The sequence below is a fragment of the Macrobrachium nipponense genome, chromosome 1 (genome assembly GCF_015104395.2).
Source record: "Macrobrachium nipponense isolate FS-2020 chromosome 1, ASM1510439v2, whole genome shotgun sequence".
Taxonomy (NCBI): Eukaryota; Metazoa; Arthropoda; class Malacostraca; order Decapoda; family Palaemonidae; genus Macrobrachium; species Macrobrachium nipponense.
Window position 1 is genome coordinate 95,260,857 of NC_087200.1, and position 11,770 is coordinate 95,272,626.

The following is an 11,770-nucleotide window of genomic DNA, read 5'->3' on the forward strand; positions in this document are numbered from 1 at the left end:
ATAGTGGAAGCGACTCTCCAAGCCGTCCTTAAAGATGAACCCATGCCACAATTGAGAGAGGCGGAATCAACATCTCCGCTCTTTCCTTCCTTCGGAGAACTGTGGGAGAACCTGCCTGCCACTTTCTCAGTAGGTAAGCTGAAACCAGACTGTGCGATGGACCAGTTTGGCGAAAAGCTCCCGAGACTGCCTGATAGCCTTATTCAGGCAGAATTCGACGCCCGTACGAGATTTGGGAGATCACTTAACTCCCTTATCATCACGGAGATGGCTGCTCTTTCTTATGCTACTGAACCACTTTTCAAAATACTGGCTAAATCTCAGCTCCAGTCGGTTTCAAGCTGATGCTTCGACTTCTTTTCGGCTAGAAGGAATTGTCGAAAGCATGTATTGCAGAGGCAACTATTAGGCACGAACCTAATAGGCTTCTAGCTTCCAGCATGTGGGGTGCGGACCTCTTCCCAGAAGCTTCTGTGAATGAGGTGCAATCACGAGGCTGCTAGGCTTAACCAGAGCCTTAGAGCCAGGTGGGGTATCTCTTCCAAAAGGAAGCAAGAGAGCGCCCCTGCTGCTGGTAAGAAACTGAAGAAAACTGGTAGGAGGTTCCAACCATACCAGAAACAGCAGCAACAACAGCACTTCATCCAAGCTGTCCCAGTTACACAACAGGGGCAGCCTTCGACGTCTAAACCAGCCCTCGACCTCATACACCGTCTCGCCAGCTTTCAACTCAATGTATGAGAGCCAAGCCTTCCCAACCTTCAACAGGTTCTCTAGGGGAAGCAGAGCGAGAGGTCACTTTCGCCAACGAGGTACAGGAAGAGCTGCAAGAGGCAAGCACTTCAGAGGAGGGCGCGGAGGTCAACCCGCTCAACAGCAGTGAGGCTCCCCAGGTAGGAGGGAGGCTGTTCCTCTTCCGTCACAGGTGGGGGTTCAGCAAATGGGAGGGCACAGAGCATCGTGTCCAGGAAATTGGTGGTTGGAGTTGGATCAAAGATCCTCCTCCAAACAAGTCATTCTATCAGATACCATCAAAGGAGTTGACAGATTATGCGGAGGAATCCTTCAGAAAGGAGCTATTGCGAGAGTCAAGCATCTAAAATTTCAAGGTCGCTTGTTCAGCGTGCCAAAGAAAGGCTCAACAAAAAGAAGGGTAATCTTAGACTTGTCAAAGCTAAACTCTTTCATTCGTTGCGACAAGTTCAAAATGCTCACCATCTCGCAGGTACGGACCTTACTTCCCCGTGGGGCCGTCACCACCTCTATCGATCTTACAGATGCTACTATCATATTCCCTATAGCCAGACACTTCCGTCCATTCCTAGGCTTCAAACTAGGAAATCAGACGTTCTCCTTCAAAGTGATGCCCTTCGTCTGAATGTAGCCCCAAGGTATTTCACAAAAATAGCGGAAGTGGTAGTTCAACAATTGAGAACACAAGGGATAATGGTAGTAGCGTACCTCGACGATTGGTTGATCTGGGCACCAACTGTCGAGGAATGCCTCAAAGCCACAAAGAAGGTAGTGCAATTCCTGGAACATCTGGGTTCCAGATAAACAAAACGAAATCCAGATTCACTCCGGATCCTCTCGTTTCAGTGGCTAGGAATCCAATGGGATTTTATCCTCCACAATCTTTCAATTCCGGTGGTCAAAAAGAAAGAAATAGCCAAGTCTGTGAGGCAATTTCTCAAAAGCAACAAGCTTCAAGGAGAAACCAGAAAGAATCCTAGGTTCCCTCAGTTTGCCTCAGTGACGACATCCTTCTGAAAGCAAGACTGAAAAATATAAAATCGAGTTTGGCGGTCGAGGGCAAAAGCCAAGTCTCGGGACAAGTTGTCAGTGATCCCACAGATCCTTCGCAATCAGCTCCGTCCATGGACAAAAGTGAAGAACCTTGCCAAATTGGTACCCCTTCAGTATCCCCTTCCAGTGTTAACCATTCACACGGATGCCTCCCTGTCCGGTTGGGGGGGGATATTCTCAATTCAAGCAAGTTCAGGGGACTTGGTCCGTTCAATTCCGCCAGCTCCACATAAACATTCTGGAAGCAATGGCAGTATTTCTTACCCTGAAGAGACTCCTTCCCCCAAAGAAGTCTCATCTAAGACTAGTTTTGGACAGTGCAGTAGTAGTACATTGCATCAACAGAGGAGGGTCCAAATCCAAACACCGTGAATCATGTCATGATAGCCATCTTTGCTCTAGCAAAACAAGCACAAATGGCATCTATCTGCCACCCACTTGGCAGGGGTAAGAAATGTGATAGCGGACGCACTGTCCCGGTCAGTCCCTCTGGAGTCAGAATGGTCCCTAGACGACAGGTCATTCCAGTGGATATGCCAGAGTCTCCCAGGTCTCCAAGTAGATCTCTTCGCCTCACAAGCGAACCACAAGCTCCCTTGCTATGTGGCCCCCAACCTGGACCCTCTGGCTTATGCCACGGACGCCCTGTCGTTGGACTGGAATCAATGGAAGAAAATCTATGCATTTCCTCCAATGAATCTTCTTTTGAAAGTTCTGAGCAAGCTGAGGACTTTCAAGGACTAGTAGCCCTGATTGCTCCAGATTGGCAAAAAGCAACTGGTATCCTCTGCTTCTGGAGTTGGGTCCTCCGACCTCAACGGATTCCCAACCCCAAGCTGTCGCAACCAGTACAAAATGAGGACTGTGTTCGCTTCCTCAGGAATTCTTCAGACCCTAACTTTTAACTTTAATGGACTTCATGAAGTTAGCGGCTAAAAAAACGATGCTAACATTGATCCACAAACATCCTCTTTCTGGAATCAGATAAAAGGGGAATCAACTATTAGACAATATGACTCAGCTGTCAAAAAGTTAGCATCCTTCCTGAAAGAAAGAATCAAACACTACAACCATGACAGTTAACTTAGCTATATCCTTTTTCAGATCCTTGTTTGAAAAAGGCTTAGCAGCTAGCACCATAACTACTAATAAATCGGCTTTGAAGAAAATCTTTCAGTTAGGTTTCCAAATAGACTTAACAGAATCTTACTTTTACGTCTATTCCCAAAGCCTGTGCTAGACTTAGACCTTCTCAAAGGCCTACTTCAGTTTCATGGTTCTTAAATGATGTCCTCAAACTAGCCTCAGATACTGACAACTCGTCTTGCACATTCATAATGCTACTTAGAAAGACGTTATTTTTAGTAAGCCTGGCTTCAGGAGCCAGAATTTCAGAACTGTCGGCTCTATCCAGAGATGCGGGTCATGTAGAATTTCTCCCCTCAGGAGAAGTTCTACTTTCTCCGGATCGCAGCTTTTTAGCTAAAAATGAGGATCCCCTTGCAAGGTGGGACCCTTGGAAAGTCATCCCACTACCGCAAGATCCTTCTCTTTGACCCAGTATCAACTTTAAGAGCCTTTCTATCTCGTACATCCTCTAGATCCTCAGGTCCTCTCTTTGGAGGAGAAGAAAAAGGTGGCACCTTATCAGTGAAAGGAATCAGACAACAGATCATTTACTTCATTAAACAAGCCAACCCTGAATCATTTCCAAAAGCACATGATATCAGAGGAGTAGCTACCTCAATTAATTATTTCCAACATATGAATTTTGAGGATCTTAAAAAGTATACTGGATGGAAATCACCGACAGTCTTTAAACGTCATTACCTGAAGTCCTTGGAATCTTTAAAATTTTCAGCAGTAGCAGCAGGAAACATAGTTTCCCCTGATGCTGCACAGTAGTTGTAGTATAAGATCCAGGTCTCCTTTCTACCTACCTCGTCCAACATGCCTCACCCCACTGCTATGCTCTTCGTGATACTCTAGCCTTAGCCGCTAGGATCTTATTGGTGGACTGCCCCTTGCCCCATTTTTTTTTGCTAGGGGCACCCACATTGTATGCATATAATGTGCTTCAGTGTTTCTACCCTTATTTTTATGCTAGGGTAGAACACAGTGAGTTTGTATATTTTGTAAATAATTATTAAATTTAGTGAATCTTTGTATACTGTTCTGTTTACCATTATACCATTATGTACTACCATTATCTAGGATAAGCTAATTTTAAGTACTTTATGTTAATATGGTATAATTGACCTACCATTATCTAGTATAATCTATTTTAAGTACTTTTTGTTAATATGGTGTAATGAGTTTTTGATTCACTTATATTATATATCAATCTTTTTACAATTTTGTTTTATTTTGTCCTTTTATTTCCATCTTGTCTGTTTCTCTGGTACTATTTCATAGCCCGACACGAGCTGAGCCCAGAAAAGGGATTTTGACGAAGGAAAATCTATTCTGGGTGATTGGCTCGTGTCGCCCTATGAAACCCACCTGTTTTTTCTTTACCCACCCTGCAGGACAAGATGTACATCTATTAAGGATGACCGCTAGAGGCGCTGCTCTCCGCTTGGCGTCAGTAGTAGTAGTAGTAGCGGACGCATCACCCTTTAGCATCAGCTCTCTCAGGTGGGGGATTTTATGATAGAAGGTCTAAATGGTAAATGACTCGTGGTAGTGATCTCACTCGCCCCTATTACCATACCGACACTTCTTTTATAGAGTGAGCAGTCCACTTTAACTGACATTTTCTTGATTTATTTTTTCTCTGGTAATTTTAGGATTATTTTACCTAGAAATAATGAACTTAAGGATATTTCATAGGGCGACACGAGCCAATCACCCAGAAATAGATTTTCCTTCGTCAAAATCCCTTTTTCGACAAATTGTCATTTGTTCCGATACGTAATACAAACCATCGGTCCTTTAACAATAGGGAGACTCACTTCTTGGTGGGAGGAATCTGAGTCTTTTGATGAACAGACTGGTGTTCGTCCATCCCTGGAATGCCTCCCTGGTCGAAAGAGCGAGGGAGGGATCCAAGCCTCTGTCCGATTGATCGGGGTGTGCACCGCAGGATCAATGGTCAGGCCTGCTGGGTCCAAGTACTAAGAGAGAGGCAAGCGTATCTCTCGTACCAGCAAGCAAGAACTTGTTCTGTTTGCAAGAGACAATCATAAAATTATGGGTTTGTCTCAAGCTGGCATCCACTTCTCCCCTTGGTTGGAGGAAGTGGTGGATACGCTCCTATCCCTAGTGAAAGGGATAGGATGGGGCTCTGTTGAGTAGCTCACCTGCATCTTGTCCTTATCCAGCAGGGTGACGACCGTGTCCCTCTACCCACAGATAGAGGGGAAGAAAAAGATGCGAAGAGGAGCCAGTCACACTCTCATTCACTCATCCTTTCTTACGGTCACACCAGGACTCGATGCTGTTCAGCCTGCGAGGGTCTGGGTTCGCTACACAACGTGTTGAGCAGCCACCACAGGTCAACCCAAGGAAAAAAGATCCAAGGACCTGTGGGCAATATCCCCGAAGGTAGTAAGGAGGTGCATGTGGTCTGGTTGGACCAGACCCCTGCCTTCAGTACCTGTGCCACAGAGAAGTTCTTGCGGACAAAGCAGTATCTCCTTCGCATCGAAGGCGGTGAAGTCCATTAGGGAGGGGATTGTGAACAACTCGAACCGATCGTTAGGGACCGAAGGGTTCTGAGTCTTCGCTACGAAGTTCGGTACGAAATCGAGTGTCATGGATCCCCATCCCCTGGATGCTTGACTTCGCAGGAGAAGTCATGCAGTTTCCTCAGAGGAAAAGAAGGGAATAGTCGCATGACCTATCCCTCTTCTCGACTTCGGTGATGTCCAGTACCCATACTGGTCTGTCCGTCTGCCACGAAGAGTCTCGCATCCTCCTATCCCCATGCAGCGAAGTTCTCAGTAGTGGATAGGACACCGACACTCCATGGTGGGTGTCCATGGTATGGGCACTGTGACAAGCTATTAAGACGAAGTAATGATTTCTCTGTAACAACCGAACTAAGTCAACGGCGTAGTTCGTAACTGACTCAGGCGCTCTGACAGCTGCCGACTGACTGCGTTCGGTAGGAGGCAAGTTGTCCAAGCATCCGAGTAAGTCACATGACTTTCGCCCTTTAAAGGGTTATGCCGAGAGACCAAACAAATAGTGTATTTGTTTGTCACCTATGCCGGACGGTGAGGTGATTATTCTCTTAAGGCATGTGCCCAACAGGCGAAAGTCAATTGCCTTCTAGAGACCGAGGTCCCTGAAGGCAAGACATTCTTATAGTTGTTGAATCTCAGCTAAGGCGAAACAACACTATGTGCCGTTGAAGACGAAGGTAGACATTGAATGCAACCTACGTCTTCACAGACGAATCGAGAGAAGGATTCTCAAGATTCTGAACCTGTGCTTACAAATGACTGAAAACGCTAACCGCTATTTCATTGCTGTCTGGTGAGAAGTCATAGTTGCAATGAAAGCGGGGCGTTCTTCAGTAATGAAAACAGGGGCAGGGGAGCCGCCTGAAGAACTGCTTCTCATGGGCTGAACGTTTGGAAGTAGAGATGGCAGGTGTGGGAGTAGGCGATGTCTTTCAATACATCTGCTAATCCGAGGTGAACAATGAATAATTGCACACCTACGAATACGAGATATTTTGAGGACAAACTCAGATTCCGCAAAAATCATTCGCATTATCGCAGTGCGATGCAGCAAGAGACTATTACAGAATTCTGTTACCGTGCGGTAAACAGAAAGATGAAAGTCGAAGAGATATCCGTTGTAAATTCTCGCAATACTGAAGGCGATGAATTCGAGCGTCACAGCAGTAGATGGTCATTCATGTATGCGAGAATCCCCGTTAATCAGAGACTTAAGTCTGTGATTGTTGGGCAGAGATACGGTTGGTATTCAATCAAAGCAGTGGGGAGGAAACATAACCAACCGTGCATCTCGAGGCGGCAGCTGGTACTGAAATGCCTCGGGCTGTGGGCAATTCAATACGCAGTAGCTGTCGCTGACTCGTCATCCTGAGTTCCAAGAAGGAATGCGTTCGGCTAGAACCACCGAGCACAAAAAGATATGCTCGAGCAACTATATTTAGGCGAAATGAATTTCGGTAAATACAAAAGCTGAAATGGTGTTGTCGAGACAAAACCATAAGTATATAAACTTGAAACTGGAAACTCCTGGGAGGTTGCAGGCAACCCCGAGTTGCAGTTCAATTAGAATACTCCTCGTCTAAGTCGCAATCCGTAGAGTAACTAGGATATGCGCCTACCCCTCGGACAATTCAACTGCTTAGCAGAGTCATGTCGCGAGGCTAATATATGTAGTATATTTGTAGGATTCTGAACAATGATCTCCATCCTAAATTCTTTCCTTCAAGAAAACAAAATAAGGATTGGAGATCGACCACCTTTGATCTCTATCAAAGAGAGTGAAGGAGAAGTCTTCCTCGAAGGAAAGCTTCAATGGTGAAAAGAATAACTAAGACGATAGTTCAAGCCAAACTGGATGTTCCCGTCCGTTCTGCTCTATTCCAGGTTGGTCGCCTACTGTGAGATAGTCTTCTTTCAGCAGCAGTCTTCTTCCCAATGCTAGAAATTCCAGGAATTCGAGCATAGGCGAGGTTCCCGATTATCGTGTAACAATTATCGGGGATTCTCGTCTCGCTCACTCTGGACCGTGGTCTCGCCTAAGTGTTTGGAGATTGTAAAAAACTCGAACACTCTGAATGCGCTAGAAATTCCGTAGAATTCTAAGCACTGTGAAACCCCCCCCAACACGAATTCGTTCAAACAATATCGGCAGTGGTCCTCTCGATTCCCGAGAAATCGAGAATGGGGCAGGATCCCTCCTCAACGACCGGGGCTTACGTCAGGTAGGACCCGAAGGTCCCCCCGGTAGCGCAGTCTCCAACGTGGGATCCTCCCCCAGAGAAAAATCTCTGTAGGATCCCTCCCCTTTCCTCGTAGCCGTAGGGAGAGAGGAATGGGGGAGGATTGGATACTCGCTCGCCTTCCCAGTGGAGGGACTAGCAGTTGGAGAAGAGTAGGAGCAGCCATCGCCTTGCGGCAATGGCCTCTCAGAGTCTGGGAAAACGTATCGTCAGGAGAAAACGTTTTCCCAAGGAGGGTTACGAACTTGCCCTGTAGGTAAGGTCTCCGCCACTGTGAACGTCGTCTGGGTGGGGCTGATCGACACCTGACAGGGGAGAGAGCCGATACCGTCCTCCGACTCATTCCAGTCCTCATCGAGGTCGAAACCTCTCAGAAGGACCGGAGGGGTATCTAAATACGGTGTCCGAAGACACGTAGAAACGCCGCTGTCGCAGTAGAGGAGGTGGAAGTAGCTTGTTCGACCGGCCAGATCTGAGAGAGCCTTCTTATCGGAGACGAGAGACTCTGGTTCAAGACAGAATCGGCAAGCTCTGATTGCGGCAGGCCCACCGTCGGTTTTGGGTTCCCTCTCGGGCCCGGGCCCCAAAACGACTCGAGCCGAAACGTGGCTCTGCTGGTGGGAGCCGGCGATCCTTCCCCGAGGTCGTTGCGCTGACGAATCAGCCCCCATAACCTCGACAAAATTCCTCTGGATCTCGGTAAGTCATAGCATCTTGCAGAGTAGGACCGTCAAGCCCCTCGAACAAGAGCATTCAGAGAACCTCCCCCAACCCCCCCTTAAGGAGGAGGAACTGCGATAGATACCTCTCGGATTCCTCCTGCCACTTGCGCGTACGTCCTGGTCGGTCCGAAGATCGTACCTGGTACTTACGCGTTGTGACGGGAATCGTGCGGGGCATGCCCCTCACGATCACCCGCTGTGCCTCGCTCTTCTGGTGCAAACTGAGGAAGTTGCAGGCACGGTAGAGGAAGACATGACACGCTCCTCTTTCGCTCGCTGGCAGAACCAGCGGGCTTGGAGGGCTGCAGGCGATCACCAACTTGCAGGCCTAGTCGAGCCGTTTCCCAGGGAAACTGCTGGACCGAGAACAGCGGCCCCGATCTCGTGTGCAGAGGAGTGCTGCTGGTCCCCCTATCCGCCCGGTTCCTGTGGGAGCGGCGGTCAGGAGACCTGCAGAGACCACTGTCACGGTGAGACCGGTGCGTGTCCTCGCGGCGCGTCATACCGCTGGTACCAGCCTCGAGAGGGGGGAACCTCTTCCCAGCCTCAGCCCGTGGCTGGTCAGAGACAGTCAAGTCTACCAAGGTTACCAGCTGGTCATTGCGAGAGCGGCCGCTGGCCTGGCGAGAGTCACCTGAGCGGCTCTCGCCAGCTTCTGCTCCGTGCCACGGTCCTGGCGCCGAGCGAACTCTGGCGCCAAAATTTGGCTATACGCTCTCCCGCGGGAGATTGTATACTCGGAACTTCTCGCGAACGAGAGACCGAGCCGGAACCTGCATAGCGGCAGCGCCGCAAAACACCAGGCGAGGAAATACCGGTGGTATTCGGTACGCCTCTGGTCCCCGTCTTCTTCTTTCCTTGCGGAAGGGGAGACGGGCCCTGTTCCCAAAAGAGCAGAGGACGGCAGAAGAACCCCCCGTCCCACGGGAGTGGAACGAGCCCTTAGAAGTTCCCGAAGGAGCCTTCTTAGGGGGGAAACCCGGGTTACCAGGTGGTCGCTGCGAGAGCGGCCGCTGGTCTGGCGAGAGTCACCTGAGCAGCTCTCACCAGCCTTCTGCTCCGTGCCGCGGTCTTGGCGCCGAGCGAAATCTGGCGCCGAAACTTTGGCTGCACGGACTCCCGAGGGAGAGCGTACACTCGGGATCTCTCGCGAACGAAAGACCGAGCCGGAACTGATGCCGCTAGCACCAGGCGAGGAAGTACCAGCGCTAACTGGTACTCCTCTAGTCCCCGTCTATCTCTTCCTTACGGAAGGGGAGACGGGCCCCGCTCCCGAAGGAGCAGGAGGACCAGCAGAAGGACCCCCCGTCCCACCGGGGTGGGACGGGCCCTTAGAAGTTCCCGAAGGAGACTTCTTAGGGGGGGAGGCAGCCTTCTTCTTCTTCGGCTTATGGGCCTTAGAAGTCGAAGATGACACCTTCCTCTTCTTCTTCCTCTTCCTCGTCAGCTCACGCAGGACAGTCGTCAGGTCCTCCATCCAGGCCGGAGCCGGGGCTATTGCCGAAGCAACACGGCCCGACTGCACCTGTCCGGAAGGACCTGGGACTGGGAAGATACACCGTGGCAGGACCAGCATGGACAGGGCGCAGGAACGAGGAGCGCCAGGTACAGCAACCAGCTCAGGAGGAGCAGGAACAGCGGCAGCGGTAGACCAGAAGGGACAGCCAAGCCAGCAGCGGGAACCACATCAGCGGCAGGTACGGCAGGCCCAGCCATTTGCCTCGTAGAATCATCGGCAGCCAGCGGGAACCTGGGTACTGGCGGCCGGTCCAGGGGCGAGCTGCTGGAACAGCGGAAGTCTTGGGCAGGCAACACGAAGAACACAGGCGGCGGCGGCATACCCCCCTCGGTATGGCGCAACCGGCCTAGTAGCGGCAGACGGCGTCACCGACACAGCATGGGGAGTGTAGACCAGGCGGGGGGAGCATCATAAGCGGCCGTGGAGGTAGTAGAGGAGACCGCCCCAGACCTCGCTAGACGCTGCAGCAGCCCAGTGGATGCTAGGCACCGCCCTGCCGCCGCGGTGGTCCATACCTGTCCAAGGTCGTCTGCCATGGATGTAGCACCTGCGGTAGCACAGATAGATAGTAAGAGGGGTTCCCTCACGCACGGGGGGAAGACATGCCCACCCGAACGCAAGGAAGACCCCAAATACAAATACAACGAGGAAGCTGATGTGGGGGGGCAGGAAAGAAGACGAAGAATCGGATACCAAGGGAGTCGCGGGAGAGCTTTCCGACGACTTCCTGGCAGACCTTCGCTTCCCCTACCCCGCACAGCAGTGAAAAGTAATATGAAAAATGAAACAGAATACTGCCCTTGCGATTCACTTCATAGAACTTAAAGGGAAAAGATCAATTCCCGGGTAAGAGCGGAAACTTGATCCATTAATAATATGATGTCTATCATAAAAATATATGAAAATGAAACAGATTACTGCACTTGCGATTTCACTTCACAGAAAAGAATCGTAAGGATCAATTCCCGGGTAAGAGCGAAAATTTATCCAAATTAAAATTGATGCAAATAAATAAATGAAAATGAAAAGAATACTGCAATTGTGAATCCACTTTCATTGCACTCTATCATACAAAATAAGAGGCTCGTGCCGAGCGCAATCACGCTCTCGGCAACGAACGCACAGGGCAAAAATATAATGAAAAGAGTACTTACATTTTTCAATTACACACTTTCGCCCAAAATACATGACTTGGCGCGAGCGCGCCCGCCCTCGGCACCGAGACATAATTCAAGGGTTCAATTCTGAAAAGAAAAGAGGAAATCGCCGCATCTACAGCGATAGCTCCATGTTGGTTCATAATTAAGTAATGAAAATGAAAACAGTGTACTTACAGTTTCATTTTCAAGTCAAACAAACCATTAGTAGAAAACACAATATAAACAAAGCATACGATGATGAAGCGGGGCAGAGAGCGATGACGAACACGTCCTTCACACCCGCAGCTGAAAGCAAAAGTGATTTGTTTGCCGCGCGACTGTCGGACAAGCAGTTAACTACCGTTCTCCCCTTGTTCGAAGCTTACGACCGTTCCAGCTGCCGCTAGCTACTTCCTATTGTTAAAGGACCGATGGTTTGTATTACGTATCGGAACAATTCGAATTTCGCGGCGCACGCTACAGGTAGGTAGGTCAGGTGATCTACCGTCCTACCGCTGGGTGGCAGGAATAGGAACCATTACTTTCTAGAACCAGATTTTTCTCTTCCACCTGTCTCCTGCGGGGAGGCTGGGTGGACCATTTATCGTATATATCTGCCAGGTAAGTATGTATGAAACTTTATGTATCATAACAA

General features: G+C 49.3%; 1 protein-coding gene across 6 annotated transcripts in view; it reads right to left on the bottom strand.

The window, feature by feature from the left end:
- LOC135219486 (E3 ubiquitin-protein ligase HERC2-like) overlaps nt 1-11,770 on the bottom strand; it is a 294,113-nt gene that overhangs the window by 258,405 nt on the left and 23,938 nt on the right. The window lies entirely within an intron of this gene.